Raw genomic sequence first — 18,947 nt, forward strand, 5'->3', positions numbered from 1 at the left:
CGTTAGTACCAACCACCCAAGCCCCTTCTCCCTCTCTCCCCCCAGCATTAATACCACCCCCCCCCCCCCCCCCAGACCCTCTCTCTCTCCCCCCAGCATTAATACCAACCCCCCACAGGCCCTCTCTCTCTCTCCCCCAGCATTAATACCAACCTCCCAGGCCCTCTCTCTCTCTCCCCCCAGCATTAGTACCAACCCGCCAGGTCCTCTCTCTCTCCCCCCAGCATTAATACCAACCCCCCAGGCCCTCTCTCTCTCCCCCAGCATTAATACCAACCCCCCACAGGCCCTCTCTCTCTCTCCCCCAGCATTAATACCAACCCCCCAGGCCCTCTCTCTCTCCCCCAGCATTAATACCAACCCCCCACAGGCCCTCTCTCTCTCTCCCCCAGCATTAATACCAACCCCCCACAGGCCCTCTCTCTCTCTCCCCCAGCATTAATACCAACCCCCCAGGCCCTCTCTCTCTCTCCCCCAGCATTAATACCAACCTCCCAGGCCCTCTCTCTCTCTCCCCCCAGCATTAATATCAACCCCCCAGGCCCTCTCTCTCTCCCCCCAGCATTAATATCAACCCCCCAGGCCCTCTCTCTCTCTACCCCAGCATTAGTACCAACCCCCCAGGCCCTCTCTCCCCCCAGCATTAATACCAACCCCCCAGGCCCTCTCTCCCCCCAGCATTAATACCAAGGGCCTTCTCTGCTCTCTAGAACTCCCCTAGCAGAACAGTGATGTACTTGCTGTTCACCAGGTCTGCAGTATATTCCGGTTCTGATCCTTGCCTTGTTTTGCAGGACCCATATTCTAAAAACATCTCAACGTAGGAGTGCTAATCTAGGATCAGGTCCCTCAGTGTATTTGTAAATGTATTCATTATAATCTAAAAGGCCAAACTGATCCTAGAACAGCACTCCAACTCTGATACTCATAATGAATACAGGCGTAGAGTTATACACAGGGTAACCATGTGGGTAATGTCTCTGGCCAATTAATCAATGACACTAAGTGATCAGTTAATGTCCAGGGAGAAATGAGAGAGGAGAGAGCGTGGGACTGTATCTGCAAAAAGATGATTCTGAGATAATTGGCTTTAAAGTTCCAAACCCTCATTGGTTTGAATGGTGTCAGCAATTTATATATTGTATTATTTTGAACTTAAAAACATGAATTGGGGTATTTCGAATACTATATACGTTGAGAACACTGAACGGAACAAGGCTGTGTCAATAACAACATTTTGACACAACTGCAGATAGTACCTTATAGTCCCAAGCTCTCACATGACAGTCACATGATCTCATTTCAAATGTCTACATCCTGTTCTTCAGTGTTTCTATAGCCTGGTATCAGCTGTGTTTGTGTTGTCGTGCCAACTCCTGTGGTCACTGTCACGTGAGACAGCTTAAACTGATCTGGGACCAGGCTAGTGTTTCTGGAATGATGATAGTATTTGGGTTCTGACTTAGGGTGACAGTCAGTCATGGGCAAAAACCAGGCAGTAAAAAGCAGGATGAAAAAACCAGGCAGTAAAAACCAGGATGCAAAAACCAGGCAGTGTGCGGTCCTTCAAGCCCGGAAGTGACATGTGACGGGGAGGGTGACGTGGGTGACAAGGGGGAGAGAGTCAGCCTGGCGCCCCTGTCATGACACGTTTCCTCTGTCACGGTGCTGACGGGGTACTGAAGGGGTACAAGCCCCCTGCTGGGGTGACCGGGGCAGACGTCTCTGCTCTGGCAGGCCTGACCGCTGTCTGACCGCTAGTCTGACGGACCACCGCCTGTTACCCACGCTCTCTGTCTGTGGCACAAACACATAGATGTAGGGTTACATACACACACAACGCACACACAACACACACACTACCCCCCCCCCCCCCCCCCCCCCCCCCCCTACACACACACACACCTCTCATCACTCAACTCTCATTACCCTTCAGAATTGGACTGTCTCATTACAAGTATTTTTCTCTGAGCTCTTGCAAAATGCCTCATCTATCCATGAATAATCATGCATCACCTTCCTGCATATGCTCCACTTAAAACCTCCACCTGCCCACTGACAGGTGCCTTGGTTCCCCTCCAACATGCATATGTATAAGGCTGCATTCCAGCACTCAAACAATTTGCATAAAAGATGATTGGAGCATAACGGTGGGTATCATTTGCAATATATAGGGGGAAGAGTATGAAAGTTGCATGTCCCAAGATCACTTTTCTCTCTTTCTCTGTCTCTGTCTCTCGGTTTCTCTCTCTCTGTTTCTCTCTGTTTATACATCTTGTCAGTGGAAACAGAAGCCTCTTAATCTGGATGCACCGCATCACGCGTAACACCTCTGTGCACCGCGCCAGTCCAAGAATGGAGTTGTCTCCCAGAGTCTCTCTGTTGAAGTCAGTAAATAAAGTGCATCACTCCGGCTCACTGTTTGAACAGGGCCCTGCTGGGACGTAGCTAATACTCAGAAAATGGAGGGCTCAAGAAAGTCAGCTCTCCCACTGGACTGGGGATCAACATGGTGGAAGGCAATGGAAGTGTGTGGGAGAATTGGTGTGTGTGTGTGTCAGTGAATGTGTTTGTGTGTGTTTGTTTCAGTGTGTGTAATCAGATTATAAATGTGTGTGTATGTGTGTGTGTGTACAAAGGTGTGCATGTTTTAAGTGTGTGTAATCAGACTGTGTGTGTGTATCTACACATGCACACACGTGTGTGTGCACAATCCACAATCCCGTTAGGAGATTGCAAGAGTCTCATTCCGAGAGCCGCTGTATGGGTTTCCAAACAGCTAGCGGACCCGCGCGGGGGGAGGTGTGTGAGGGGCTCAGTCTGCAGGGGTTTGTACTTCTGATCTATTGATTCTGTCAGAGGTCCAGAAAGCCTCGCCGGCCTCGCCAGGATCACAGCCAACTTTACTAAATAATCAAGTTATCTGCCCAGCCTTCGCTCAGTGAAATTAAAACAGTGAACAGCCTCCACAAGACACACACATAAGTCTACTGTGTACACACGAATGCTCACGCATGCAAGCATGACACACACACACACACACACACACACACACACACACACACACACACACACACACACACACACACACACACACACACACACACACATACACACACAGCCAGCACAGATACATTTATCTTTTACACTATCTCACACAACCATCACACTCATGCAAACACACACACACACACACACACACACACACACACACACACACACACACACACACACACACACACACCCCTGACAGCTAGATCAACTATCCCTCTCTCACACACATACAAACATAACTCACACTCTTTTATCATCCCTTTGGAATACACACGTACACACCTTCTACGCTTCCCTGGCATCGGCAGAAACCCACGCCAAATAAATCTTCATTTTACGTTGCGTAGTTAAAAGAGAGAAATGGGGTGCGAGGACGCGCACGCATCAGCAAATCTGTGATGGCTCACCGTTTGTTTCGCTGTCATTGTTCTCCGCTGCGACGGCCGCCGTCAGACATTCAATCACCACAACCACCACTTACTGTTACGCCGGAGCAACAACAATCGCTCAACGATCCATCAAGGTTCTGACCGAGAACAGAAAGAAAAGTTTCTAGATGAATGTTTCAGCCTACGCTTCTCTCTCCCCAGGTGATATATATAAGCCGGAAGCCTTGGAGACAGAATAGTGTTTAATTAAGTGCAGGGAACGAGGGTTATGTGAATATCAAAACATTGGAGGTGACTAATAGAGTAGAGAAGGAACCATATAGAACTATTTGGTGATTCCGAACTCCCCTCGGACTTAGAGAGAGGAAGTCAGGTAAACATACTAGCCATTCATTTCTATAGTCTAAAATGGCCTCCTCTCCTACAGATGTAGGATCTTAATTTGATCACCCTGTTGCAGGACAACTTTCCTGTAATGCAGGAAATATTTTACTTGTAGTGTATTTGTGGTTTAAAAAGGCTTCTGAAGTTTGTATTTACACTTCCAAATGTCAGACTTCATTTTCCCTTAAGAAAAATGTATCAACCCTAACAAAAATGTATATTAATTATAATCCACATAATTCACATTTCCAGTTGCTGCAGGATTAATTTCCTGCTGTAGCAAACAGCCTCAAATTAAGATCCTACATCTGTAGTCTCCTTTCCTTGAGTACACACATGTTCTCATCTGAGAATGCAGGACAGGTGAAAGCAACCCTTACTCCTCCCTTACGTATCTTTGTATTTTAGACAAAGGACAAGGAGACAAGGAGAGGAAGCCATGTCAGACTATTGAGATGCAGCCAACAAGTCTCAACACTTCACACTGATCTGAACACACAGGATAGGTGAAAGTAACATGATAGATAGACACCTATCAGCCATGTGCTGTTTTCATATCAGCATAGATGAACAGCAGAGGAGGTTAGGAGAGGAACTCATTTAGACCATCGAGACGCAGCCCGCTGCAGGCTCCCCATGCAGTTCTAAGGGAACAACGGGGTCAGAAGGAATATAATAAATGATGAGAGGAAGCCACTTTATAATACCGAGACACGGCCCACTGGGGATTCAGTCTTCCCATGTTCTGAGGAAACACTTGGCGCCGACGACGCCTCTCTCTTCTGTCAGTCGGGGGAGTTAAGTCTCCTCTTGAAGGCTCCTCTCTGAAACAGTGTTGGGCGGTTTGATCCTGCCTCTCCCTCGGCAGGCGAAGACAAACCCGTCGTAGGAATCTCGTTTGCTGGACCAACGCCACGCCACGGGCTGTCCCTCTGATTGGCCGCTTTTATCCTCTCAGTTTCTCTCTCTCTCTCTCTCTCTCTCTCTCTCTCTCTCTCTCTCTCTCTCTCTCTCCCTTTATCACCCTCCCTCTTTCTCTATCTCGCCCACCTCTTTCTCTATCTCCATCACTCTCTTTTAACTTCTCTCTCTTACTTGTTCCCAGCCTCGTCCTCTCTTTCATCCCCTCTACTTCTCTCTCTCTTGCTTGTTCTCGGCTCTCTCTTTCTTACTCTTCCTTCTGTCCCTCTCACTTATTGCTAGTGCTCTCTTTTCTTATCTCCCTTCCTCTCTCTCTTTCTCACTTACTCTTTCTGTCCTTCTCTTTTTATCTCTTCTTCTGTTTCTCCATCCTTTACTCCTCTATCTCTGCCCTGGTACCACCTTCTCTCCCTTTCTCAACCTCTTCCTCTCACTGCCTCTCTCTGTATACTGTCAGTCTTTCTCATCTCTCATGTCCTCCTCTTCTCACTGTCTCAGTAAGCAGCTTGGGTTCTAAACTCTAGGCTACAGTGTGAGTACACTGCCCATCTGTCAAAACAAGAAAAACGCAGCGGAAACGGCCAACTCCTCAGCATCTCCTACAGGCTGAAAGCATGGCAACACCTCCCTCCCTCCCTCCATCCGTCTGGGAAAAACGATGGTGCCCTCCGAGCCAGAAGCCCCTGTCAGATTTATGGAGAGCAGGGGTCTTGTTCTCCCCCAGGCAAAAGCTAGTAGGCGCAGTTAGCAGCTAACAGCCACACTACAGTTGCGCTATTAGCGGAGAGATGAATAAGTCCCTAGCTGAGGCTTATTGGTAAACAGGAAGTGTCACGGCGGTGTGGGAGCGTTTGATTTCCTGGCCGGGGCCACCTGCCAGGCGAGAGAATAAATACACCACCTCATACATAAATCATGTTTTAGTCACTTCCAAGCCACCAAATCCCTCCGTCCGAGATCCAGCAGCTACCGTAACATTTAAATCTTATCAGGCATCCCTGGTAAATCACTAGCATGCCCCTGAAAACGATTCAGGAGTGTTATCTGCTGCTTTTGGACTGTCAGTGGGTTGTGTGTGTAGTTTTTTGGTTTGTCCTTGGTAACAATCAGTCCACTATACTATATGTTGCTTGTATAACATTTAGCTTCTCTGATTAGAGGTTGTATTAAGCAATGCTTTATTGGGATGAACTACATTAGCCTACATATTGCCAAAGCAGAAATTCAGGGGAAGTAATTTAAAACATTGATTCAAACTGGTAATTATTTTCCCTTTTATTTTCTGGCTTACCTGCTATTGGGGTCACTTATGAGACTGGGGCTGGATTCCCATGCAGTCGAGATTATTAAGGGAATTCTATTTGCATTTTGTTCAGCGTGCGGTTCACCACGAGGTGGCCGACGTCAACAAGGGAGAGAGAGACAGAAAGCGTGTGAATGTGAAAAAGAAAGACAGTGAAGCAAGGGACTGTGTGTTGGTTCACGTTAAGTTATTAAAATGATCGGGTAAAGTGAGTAAATAAAATGCAAGATAATTGCCTATTTGAGGCACAGGGGGGTCTCGGAATGCAGAGCTGGTTGGATAGCCGGCCTAGCTTGAATTTTCCATCGCTCCTAGCGGCGGGTTCATTACACCATGCAGGCCTTTAATAGACTGTAAATTGTTTCTCCGTAGATAATACACGTGAACACAGTCACTTAACACTGAATCATTTCACACTGCATGATAGCAAGAGATATGAAAATAAAGATCCAGGTTACATGGTGGGGTCTGCTAAATTGTGGTCCTCTTCTGTGACCTCTCCAAGTATCTGTAAATGTTGATATTGGGATGTTTATATTTACTGGCATCTGTTTATATGAATTCCCCACTTCTGGATAGTGTAATATTCTTGAATAATAGTGTCTAACCTTTTATTGAGCTTCTATAGCCTTCTATAGCTTTCTATAGCCTACTTTTATAGTCTCCAATCAATACTTAGGCATTTGGATTCATTTGTATTTGACGTTTAAAAAGCTAAGATTTAAAGATGGCTTTACAGAAGCAGATTGTGCTTTTCTCTGAGCAGTAGGAAGCAGATTATTCAGTCAACCTTTTTACCTGTTCTTGATTATGGTGATATTGTTTATCAAAGTGCAGCTGCTACTACTCTTAAACCTTTCGATACCATCTACCATGGTGCCTTTCATTTTGCACAACTGAGCAAGAGGACAAGTACATTAGAGTGTCTAGTTTGAGAAACAGTGAGGCACAAGTCCTCAACTGGCAGCTTCATTAAATAGTACCCGCAAAACACCAGTCTCAACGTCAACAGTGAAGAGGCGACTCCGGGATGCTGGCCTTCTAGGCAGAGTTGCAAAGAAAAGCCATATCTCAGACTGAATGATTAAGATGGGCTAAAGAACACAGACACTGGACATATATATACAGTACCAGTCAACATTTTGGATACACCTACTTATTCACGGGTTTTTCTTTATTTTTACTATTTTCTACATTGTACAATAATAGTGAAGACATCAAAAATATGAAATAACACATATGGAATCAGGTAGTAACCAAAAAAGTGTTAAGCAAATGAAAATATATTTTAGATTTTAGATTCTTCAATGTAGCCACCCTTTGCCTTGATGACAGCTTTGCACACTTTTGGCATTCCCTCAACCAGCTTCTCCTGGAATGCTTTTCCAACAGTCTTGAAGGAGTTCCCACATATGCTGAGCACTTGCTGGCTGTTTTTCCTTCACTCTGCAGTCCAACTCATCCCAAACCATCTCAATTTGGTTGAGGTCAGGTGATTGTGGAGGCCAGGTCTGATGGGTCATTGTCCTGTTGGAAAACAAATGATAGTCCCACTAAGTACAAACCAGAGGGTATGGCGTATCGCTGCAGAATGCTGTGGTAGCCATGCTGGTTAAGTGTGCCTTGAATTCACTAGCAAAGCACCACCACACCATCACACCTCCTCCTTCATGCTTCACGGTGGGCACCACACATGCGGAGATCATCCGTTCACCTACTCTGCATCTCACAAAGACACGGCAGTTGGAACAGAAAATCTCAAATTTGGACTCATCAGACCAGAGGACAGATTTCCACCAGTCAAATATCCATTGCTCGTGTTTCTTCTTCTTATTCGTGGCCTTTAGAAGTGGTTTCTTTGCAGAAATTTGACCATGAAGGCCTGATTCACTCAGTCTCCTCTGAACAGTTTATGTTGAGATGTGTCTGTTACTTGAACTCTGTGAAGCATTTATTTGGGCTGGTTACTCTCATGAACTTATCCTCTGCAGCAGAAGTAACTCTTCGTTTTCTATGGCGGTCCTCATGATAGCCAGTTCCATTATAGCGCTTGATGGTTTTTGCGACTGCACTTGAAGAAACGTTCTTGACATTTTCCAGAATGACTGACCTTCATGTCTTAAAGTAATGATGGACTGTCGTTTCACTTTGCTTATTTGAGCTGTTCTTGCCATACGCGTTAAGAAGGAAAGAAATCCCCCAAATTAACTTTTAACAAGGCACACCTGTTAATTGAAATGCATTCCAAGTGACTACCTCATGAAGCTGGTTGAGAGAATGCCAAGAGTGTGCAAAGCTGTCATCAAGGCAAATGGTGGCTACTTTGAAGAATCTCAGACCTAGGTCTCAAAATGTCTTCCCTGTTAATAAAGGTACAATAAATCAAATATATATAAAAACGTATATTCAATGCTTTACTAATGCTTGCCTGTATATTCTTACAATAAATGCAAATATTCCCTTGAAGTATGACCTTGGCCTTAAACATTTGCTCCAGTGTGTTTTATAGATGTCGGACCGCTGTCAACCACCGCTGTATCTGTAATATGTAATCTGGCACAGATACATTTTGATCCCTGAAGATTTACTGAGAACCCCTTCCTTATAACCTCAAACGTCCACTGGGAAATATTGTGCAGACATTTTGGAACTGGGGAGAAATTTGTGGTTGTATTAATCAAAATGTCAGCCTGACCTACAGTACTGTCTCTCTTCCTGTCATCCTCTCTCTTTCTCTTTGCGTTTCGCTGAAACACGACAGTAGCACAGAGCCATACTGTAAGTGACTCACTAACCTCTGAGGTAAAATAGTTCTTACCTGAGAAGTTGACATTTTACATGCAGGTCTCAGTAATGATAGAGGGCCTGCCATTTACTTGGAAACATGCAAAGTTCTTCACTTTGTTAATTTGTCTCTGTATGTCATGTTGAACATCTTAACGGCTATTCTCAGATGTAATGTTAGTACAGCTGACTCGAGATGGCTACAGAATCGTTGGTGTCACTTTGGTCTTAAATAATATTGTAAGGGCAGTGAGGAGTTTTTCTTGATGGTCAGGAAAATCACTGGGCCCAAACTATAACACATGACAAATGACCTATGGATTTCAATCTAAAACCAAATCAAACAGACACAGCACTTTTTCAAAGCTCAAAGTGCCGTTATGCTATCTTATTGTTATTGTAGCTAGGTATTACCAGTAGAGGAAGTACATTTCAAATACCAAGCCTTGAATAAACAACGCATACAATGTACACTCTTCTTCCATGTTTGTTTACAGATAACAAAAAACAAAGATGATGGCATTTCTCTCATCGAAGTCGATCGGGCGCCGCTCATTCCCCGCGGCACCGCTGCCATGTCGCCTATGGTCCAGAGGAAAAAATGCGGGCGACATGGGTTCAAAACCCCTTTGTTAGCATTGTTCTAAGCAAAGTTTATCAGGTGCACCGATGACTTTGGGGAATTGGACAGTGTACATCTGCGTACAGTTGCCAAACAATGAAGGGAAGAGGCCTCCCTTGAAGCAGTGACCCGTACAGTCAACTTGTTTTCGGCGGCAGACATTGATATGGTAATGATGCGCATTGTGCTTTTGTTGCCTCCGACGCCGGCGACTCTTCTGATGCCTGGTTATTGAGTCTCCCTGTGGAACCTTCTGGATACAAACCAGAGAGCAGAGGAGCGTTTCTGAAGGTAGTTTTCACTGAGCTGCAGGTGAAAAAAGAAAACGGGGAGCACGTTGAAGGAAATAAACAGTATGGAAATGGACCGGCTGAGTGATTGACAGAAATCCCACCACGTTGACGACAATGAGACATTCAGGCCAAACTTGCCTTTACAAGTCTTTATAAACACATGAGTAATAAACTGCACCATGTTCAAGACTGTGGCTGTAGGAATTAAGAAACTCAGCTGGGTCTTTGCCATAAGTACCTACCTCCTACCAGAATAAAGGATGAGAACCGTTCCTCCTTTTGTGCGCTCTGGAAATTGGATTTCCCCACAGCCAATCCAAACCGCTCCCGCCTGCCTTGCATCTTGTCCCGGCCCTTGTTGGCACGGGCCTGTGCTTTTAGCCGCGGGCGACGCTCACCGTACAGTAGTAATCTCCACAGTCGCCTGATCAGGCCCAGTTCCAAACAACCACCGCTTCGCTAAGATGCTGCTGCCGCTGTCTGTCGCTGGCCGTGACCCAGCCAAGGGAGGGAGGACGAGGGGGAAGCAGAGCAGAGCAGAGCCACATATAATCCTGGATCTCCTGGGTGTCTTGGCTCTTGTTCTGGGCCTGTTTCCCCAGGCACAGAAACTGATTCCAGGGGTAAATGCTTGGTCAGTATCCCTCGACCATCCGTCCAACGCCCACCACTACTACCGTCAACCATGACTACATGCTTTCCTGACAAAGTAGCTTATAACTATGGCCCAGAGTTTTCTGGCCAGGTCTTGCTACAAAAAATTCCTGGGTCTTATCCTTGCCCTTCCTGCCAGCCTCCTACCCTCCCACCCCTGGCCTGCCCAGCAGAGTAGGGGGTAACTAAGCATGTCCCGTCTGACAGGTATGCCCCCACCTCCCCTGTTTCCCCCTCTCCCCACCCCCTCCTCCACTCCCTTCTTTCCCCAATCCTCCTGTTCTCTGCATGGCTTGGTCTCGTCATGCTCTGGTGGGTGCATGGATCTCCTGGGTGTCCAGTGGGGCCTCCCGTCAGCCCGTGTCTCTCTGCCCGTACTCAGCACAGGGATCCATGGGGAGAATACAGCTATTATCTGTCGCACATCCCAGCTGGAGCCAATCGGCTCACTGAACAGAGATCGGCACCGAGCAATGCCCTACATCTTCCTCTCCACACAGGAAGAGGAACACACAGGGGACTCTGTGAAGAAGCGTAAGGGTGGAAATATTGCTTAAATTACTACCGAGTTGTTCGAGATGGAGAAAGGTTTTTCCCTTCTGTTTTAGGAATAGCTCACTGTATGTGCTTTCAAGAGAGACAGACCGGCCTACCATGTCTGTAGGAATTGCTTCGAAACCGTAAATTTGATTTCACCAGGTAAGTGTTTTGATAAGAAGTTTACGTTTACAACCATACCCTGGGGAAAATTTGGAGTGTAGAGGATATGGGTTGAACTATCCATCTGGGTCTCCCATCCAAGTATCGACTAGGCCCAACCCTGCATAGTTTAGCTTCAGCCGAAAGCCAGCAGAGACTACGTGTATTTTGTTTTCTTCTTTTCCTTTCACAGCATCATGTTTTTGACCCAGCACTAAAGCATAGCAGGGTTGCCAATAGCCTTAACCCAACCAGTGGCACTGTATCGAGTCGGCAGTTTGCAGAGGAAAGATTTAATGACGCTGTGAGGTGGAAGGTATCAGCCATGAGCTACAAAGCCCCGTCAAGTCCCCTTCGTGCTGTGCCCATGTCAACGGAGACACGTTCGTTCTCTCCTTTGGCCTTCCAAATCCACAGCATCCTTTCTACAGCGGCATTAGTAGAGATCTAAAGGACCGCTGAAGAATACGCTGGAAGTCCCGCGGGAAATGGCGGAGACATCAGAGCGCTGATTCCCCCGTCGTAAGCAAGATCACTTTAATAATGCATCCCTTGTGGATCATTTCAGATGTCACATGCCCGAATATACGCTCCGAATATTCATGTAGGCCTACATTTTTTGACGACACCGTGGCATGCCATTACTCCACGTTCATTAGGAGAACACGACGACAAATCAAACTCTAGAGAAAAAAAGGCCTCTTCCCAATTTTTTCCCTACTGTTTCTCTTCTTCCGTCCTCTGTAGTGCTGAGGAAATATATTTCATGCATAATAAGGCACAGCAAAAAAATGTATGCTGCATAGTACACTGTGTCTGGCATGTTGCTTCAGATATTCTATCCTGGTGACAGATGACAAGGCTCTCTCTCTAGTTCTCTCTCTCTAGTTCTCTCTCTCTAGTTCTCTCTCTAGTTCGCTCTCTAGTTCTCTAGTTCTCTCTCTCTAGTTCTCTAGTTCTGTCTCTAGTTCTCTCTCTAGTTCTCTCTCTCTAATTCTCTCTCTCTAATTCTCTCTCTCTAGTTACCTCTCTCTCTAGTTCTCTCTCTCTAGTTCTCTCTCTCTAATTCTCTCTCTCTAGTTACCTCTCTCTAGTTACCTCTCTCTAGTTACCTCTCTCTAGTTACCTCTCTCTCTAGTTCTCTCTCTAGTTCTCTCTCTCTAGTTCTCTCTCTAATTCTCTCTCTCTAGTTCTCTCTCTAGTTTTCTCTCTCTAGTTCTCTCTCTCTAGTTCTCTCTCTCTAGTTTTCTCTCTCTCTCTCTCTCTCTCTCTCTCTCTCTCTCTCTCTCTCTCTCTCTCTCTCTCTCTCTCTCTCTCTCTCTCTCTCTCTCTCTCTCTTTCTCTCTTTCTCTCTTTCTCTCTCTCTCTCTCTCTCTATCTTCCTGGGAAGAAGAGATTTACCAAATGGATTATTCTGGGATCCATGTTGGTGCCATTTCTCTGGCATTGATGATGATGCTCCCATTGGTACAGTAAACTAGGAGCCGCCGTAGGTGCTCACTGTACATTTACTGGAAGCCACATTGAGTTAAGGGATAGTGGGGGAAGGTGTGTGTGCGTGTGCGTGTGTGTGTGTATGAGAACCTAACCACAGGGCTTGTGCCTGCTTTGTGATGTAATATTGAAATTTTGGAGATAGTTCAAGAGACAAGTTCTCAGGCTTCATATTTTATTCTCTGTGGACTCCATGGACACTTTAAACTGATGCAACTCTACCTCTTCCCTCAGCCTTTTAAGGGCATACAGACCTACCTGGCTAAAGGTGTCGAGAGCTCAGCTCAATTAAGCCTGCATTACATCAGCTAGTGACACACATTAGCGGTGAAGTCTACCTACGGGTTTACAAGATGGTCGTTAAAGCAGTCACCTTCACAGGCCATGAGTCTGGAGCCCCGTTAAGGGGGCTGAGGTGACTTATCTCCCCGCTCACCCCTCACCTTGCCTGGGTACCTCACATAGACCTCACCCCTCCCACCCCTGGATCATTGGATGATTGTCAAGCATCCAACCGTACATGGGAGGGTGTCTATTGGAAAAAGCCAGTTTATTCTGACCTCATTAATACCACAGGGGTCAATGGAGCAAAACATTTGTGTCCCTAATGAAAATACATCTGCACTGCAGTACATGATGCAGCTGGAGCTGATTTAAAGGTACAGAACGCACCAAATGTAGATTGACTCCATCTCACTGTCAGCGAGCGGTGAAGCGGTGAAGCGGTGAAACGTCTTACTGCCTTCCCTTCAGATGTCTCCGCCGTAATTCACCTGTGCACTGTCACTATACATTTTTTATAATTTTTTTGACACTGATTCTAATCATCACGAACTCTGATAAATGGCATCCCATAAACATATTTAAGATTATGGAGAAAGGATTTGGGATGTATTACATGTTTTCAAACTGTCTAATGTTGTACTATCTGTTTGACAGTTATGCTCGTGTTCATTCCTCATCTCCCATCACAATGCCCAATAATAACCAACATAACAGACAACGCAGCCACTTTACAAGTCCTATATCCCGTTTGATGAAATTAAAATCCTCAGTATTGGCAGGAATGGGTTCTCACTCTCTCTCTGTGTGTGTGTGTGTGTGTGTGTGTGTGTGTGTGTGTGTGTGTGTGTGTGTGTGTGTGTGTGTGTGTGTGTGTGTGTGTGTGTGTGTGTGTGTGTGTGTGTGTGTGTGTGTGTGTGCGCGTGTGTCTTTGTGTGCATCTGTGTGTACGCTCATGTGCATGACTGAGAATGTTTTGGATCTGTGTGAGAATGAGTGTATTTGTGTGAAAATGTGTACATGTGTGTGAGAATGTGTGTGATTTTGTGTGAAAGGTGTGTACTTGTGTGACCAGTTGTGTATTTGTGTAAGAATGTGTGAATTTGTGTGAGAAAGTGTGTATTTTGGTGAGAATGTGTGTATTTGTGTGAGAATGTGTGTAAAGTATGTATTTGTGTAAGGATGTGTGCATTTGTGTGAGAATGTGTGTATTTTGGTGAGAATGTGTGTGTTTGTGTGAGAATGTGTGTATTTTGGTGAGAATTTGTGTGAGAATGTGTGTATTTGATTGAACAGTGTGTGTATTTGTGTTAGAATTTGTGTGACAAAGTGTGTATTTGTGTGAGAATTTGTGTGACAAAGTGTGTATTTGTGTGAGAATTTGTGTGACAAAGTGTGTATTTGTGTGAGAATTTGTGTATTTTTTGGAGGTCATCAAACAGAAATTGTGAATGCAACCACCCAAAGGTCAAGGTTCACAATTTACGACCCCTAGGAACACAAACACAGATCATACCGGTTGATGAGTGGGCTCCAAGGGACCTCAAGGTGGTTAAGGTTTCATTTAGCATGACTGCTCTTGCTATTACAGTTCCACTAATTTGTACATAATCCCATTCATATCTGGTAGTGTAATAGTACAATCAATATCATTCATATCTGGTAGTGTAATAGTACAATCAATATCATTCATATCTGGTAGTGTAATAGTACAATCAATATCATTCATATCTGGTAGTGTAATAGTACAATCAATATCATTCATATCTGGTAGTGTAATAGTACAATCAATCCCATTCATATCTGGTAGTGTAATAGTACAATCAATATCATTCATATCTGGTAGTGTAATAGTACAATCAATATCATTCATATCTGGTAGTGTAATAGTACAATCAATATCATTCATATCTGGTAGTGTAATTGTACAATCAATGTCCTTCATATCTTGAAGCATAATAATGAATACGATCTATAATATTCATATCAGTCTAAAGACATTTGATAAAAAGCGTATTATTTTGAATCAAATAAATATCAATATTATAGAACCCTCCTTTAACTATTAGGAAGATATTTGCATGTTTTGTTTTTGCCAGAAATCACAGCATGTGTGTGTGTGTGTGTGTGTGTGTGTGTGTGTGTGTGTGTGTGTGTGTGTGTGTGTGTGTGTGTGTGTGTGTGTGTGTGTGTGTGTGTGTGTGTGCGTGCCTGTGTGTGTGTGTGTGTGTGTGTGTGTGTGTGTGTGCGTGCGTGCCTGCCTGCCTGCGTGCGTGCGTGCGTGTGTGTGTGCGTGCCTGTGTGTGTGCGTGTGTGTGCGTGTGTGTGTGTGTGTGTGTGTGTGTTCACACAGCCTCCCCTGTTAGCGATGGCAACACTCGACTGATTCCTGGCTGGGTTCTGATCTTTCCTCTTTTAAGCAGCGCCACACTGAGTCACAGACATACAGGCAGAGAAACCCGTTTTAGAAGTGAAGTCTCTCTTCATAGATGATCTAATCTTTCCAGGGGCAGTGAAGTAAGTCTCTCTCTCTTTCTCTGTCTCTCTGTCTCTCTCTCTCTCTCTCTCTCTCTCTCTCTCTCTCTCTCTGTGTCTCTCTCTGTCTCTCTCTGTCTCTGTCTCTCTCTCTGTCTCTGTCTCTCTCTCTGTCTCTCTCTGTCTCTCTCTCTGTCTCTCTCTCTCTCTCTCTGTCTCTCTCTCTGTCTCTCTCTCTCTCTCTCTGTCTCTCTCTCTGTCTCTCTCTCTCTCTCTCTCTGTCTCTCTCTCTCTCTCTCTCTCTCTCTCTCTCTCTCTCTCTCTCTATGTCTCTATGTCTCTATGTCTCTGTCTCTGTCTCTGTCTCTGTCTCTGTCTCTCTCTGTGTGTTTCTTTGTCTCTCTGTCTCGGTTTCTCTCTCTTTTGTCCTATATTCTTCTGAGCGACAGCTACAAACAGGTCTTACCTTGTTGGGTTATCGAGCCACGCTTCTTCCCTTCAGTTCGGGCTTACGATCCACACTACTTATGAGACACTTGTCCCGATTTGAACCTTGTCGCCTTTCAAATATGGCGTCCGCCATGATCAAAGCCAGCCTCTCCCCGCCTCTTTAAAACAGCGGAACACTCTGAGAAACAAAAGACGCAGTGGCGCGTAGAGAAAAGAGGCTTTTGGTGCGTCGTCGTCGTTCTAATTAAACTTTTTGAAGGGAAAAGAACAGCAGAAGCTCAGCAAACAAGTGCGTCAACAAAAGAGGCCTCTTGGTTGTCTGTCGAGCACCAGCAGCTCCTGCTTGTGTATGATAATGATGACATTTCTCTCCTAATTGGAATCGTTGTCTTTATCATGTCCTCTGTGCGTGAGATAATAACACTGAGGCGCGGCTGGAGAGTTTTTGGAGAGAGCTGTTCGGAGTGGGTGGGGTGTGTGTGTGTGCGTCCGTGTGTGGAGGACTTGTTTTCCTATCTTGTCAGGACTAGAATGTCTGAAAAGCCAGGACATTGTTTATTAAAAATGCTATTTCAGGTTTAAGGGTTAGGTCTAGGGGTTCGGGAAAATAGGATTCTGAATGGGAATACATTTTTACTCCCCAAAACATCCTGACAAGTAACAAAAACATGGCTGTGTATATGTATGTGTGTGCGTGTGTGAGTGCATGAGTAGATGTTGTCACGCCCTGACCTTAGAGATCCTTATTTATTCTCTATGTTTGGTTAGGTCAGGGTGGGACTCGGGTGGGAAAATTTATGTTTTCTATTTCTTTGTTGTTTTGCCGAGTGTGGTTCCCAATCAGAGGCAGCTGTCTATCGTTGTCTCTGATTGGGGATCATATATAAGTTGTCATTTTCCGTTTGGGTTTTGTGGTGTGTTGTTTTCTGTTTAGGTTGTTTCCCTGACAGAACTGTGCGCTTTCGTTTTCTCCTTTTGTTTGAGTGTTTTTGTGAACATTAAATTATGAACACTTTCCACGCTGCGCTTTGGTCTCCTTCCGACGACGAACGTTACACATGTTTTATATATGTTCTCTGTTATTCAGCCTAACAGGGTGGAAATGTATGAGTGGGACATACTGACTAACAACATGGAAGATGGACAAATAGATACAACAGAGTGTTTATATTTATGTAGCTTTGCACCAAAGTTTTCCCACCAAAGAAATGATGACACTTCCTGAATGTGGTGTCTAGTTTAGCCAACTCAAACACCCGGCTCAAACAGAGAGGGATGCTATGTTAGCTAGCTGCCTATGGCTATCCAACACTGGAACTCTCCAAGGTTTTGCCTGTCTATCTATAGTTTTGCCTGTCTATCTATGGTTTTGCCTGTCTTTCTATGGTTTTGCCGGTCTTTCTAACAGGGTTGACGTGTTATGCTCGACCCACCCAGTTTTACACCAAAAAACACAAGAAAAGGGCCAAAAGAATACTTTGTGATTTGACTATTAGATGTTCAATGTTTATTTTCTATATTTTTTTTTATAAAGGAATAGCTTCACCCTATTAAATTGAGAGTTCAGTTCATCTAACAGGGGTGAAGGAGGGAGAGACGTAAATGAATCACAAATCACATGAAATAAATATTTTGTCAAATGAACTAAATAACTTTACAATGATGGTGAAAACTTGGAGAGAGTTGGTGTTAAGTGGGTTAAAATCTTCCAGGAACTCACGTAGGGTGCCCAGAGGGAAATTAGAACGTCTTTATTCATATTAAAAAACAGATTGATTGAATTCTTCATGTGGTCTATATTAAAGGGTACTTAATTTAATATACACTACATTGCCAAAAGTATGAGGACAATTGCTAGTCGAACATCTCATTCCAAAATCATGAGCATTAATATAGAGTTGGTCCCCCCTTTGCTGCTACAGTATAACAGCCTCCACTCTTCTGGGAAGGCTTTCCACTAGATGTTGGAACATTGCTGTGGGGACTTCCATTCAGCCACAAGAGCATTAGTGAGGTCAGGCACCAATGTTGGGCGGTTAGACCTGGCTCGCAGTTGGCGTTCCAATTCATCCAAAAGGTATTCGATGGGGTTAAGGTCAGGGCGCTGTGCATGCCAGTCAAGTTTTTCCACACCGATCTTGATACATCATTTCTGTATAGACCTCGCTTTGTTTTTAATAATATACAGTAGCAGGCTTTTAAAATGCCATATTGGTGCACAATTGCTACTTAAAATGGGAGGCAAAAGGCAGTCTTTCCACGTACAATAGCATCAATACCATCCAAGTATACCCCACTTTCTTGCCCTTCTGCTTTCCTCGCCAAGAGAGGCAGCTCCCTGCTCCCTACAGCTAATCGCCCGTGGGATCTGGAGACGCAATGACATCCAGGTGATAAAAAGCCTTCAAAGACATAACGAGAGAGCGAGAGAGAGAGAGACACATAGTTTCATTTGTCAGTTCACTTTCACAGCTTTCGATTCCCTGCCCGGCCTAGCTGAAAGAAGTCTGAAAGGGACCGGGCTAATCTCTCCCTGAGTGTCAGCTCCTCTCCCTCTGTTCTCCCTCTCTCTGAAAAGAACCTCTGTTTATCTGACCAAAACCTCCTTCCCTCCCGGTGTCCATTTTGGCTCTTATCAACCACGAGATAATTCAACTCCGCTCTCTCTCCCGCTCGCTCTCTCTCTCCCCTCTCTCTCACTCTCCCCTCTCTCTCACTCTCCCCTCTCTTTCTCTCCCCTCTCTCTCTCTCTCTCTCTCTCCTCTTTCTCTATCACTCTGCTCGGCTTCTGTTCATTATAAGTTCCCTGCCTCTTCCTTTGTCAAGAGTGCATCCATCTGTCCAGGGAGCAGGAAGGGAGGAAGGAAAGGAAGAAAGGGGGGGGCGGTGCTGCTATCTCTTCATCTCTCCATCTTGAGTCTTTGTGTTGTTCTCTTTGATTTGTTTCCGTTTGCCTTCGGTTCGACCCCCCCCCCCGACCACCCCCCCCCCCCTCTCGTTTTGGTCCCTGATGGATCAGCCCTCAGCCTTTAAGTTAGATTTGTTTTCCTCTCTGTTTGAGCTTCTGTTAATGTAGATCAAATAACACTGTGAGTGTTAAAGGTACACTCTTTAATCTATTCATCTCTGTTGGTTTCCACTCC

Source organism: Salvelinus namaycush, chromosome 38 (genome assembly GCF_016432855.1).
Source record: "Salvelinus namaycush isolate Seneca chromosome 38, SaNama_1.0, whole genome shotgun sequence".
NCBI lineage: Eukaryota > Metazoa > Chordata > Actinopteri > Salmoniformes > Salmonidae > Salvelinus > Salvelinus namaycush.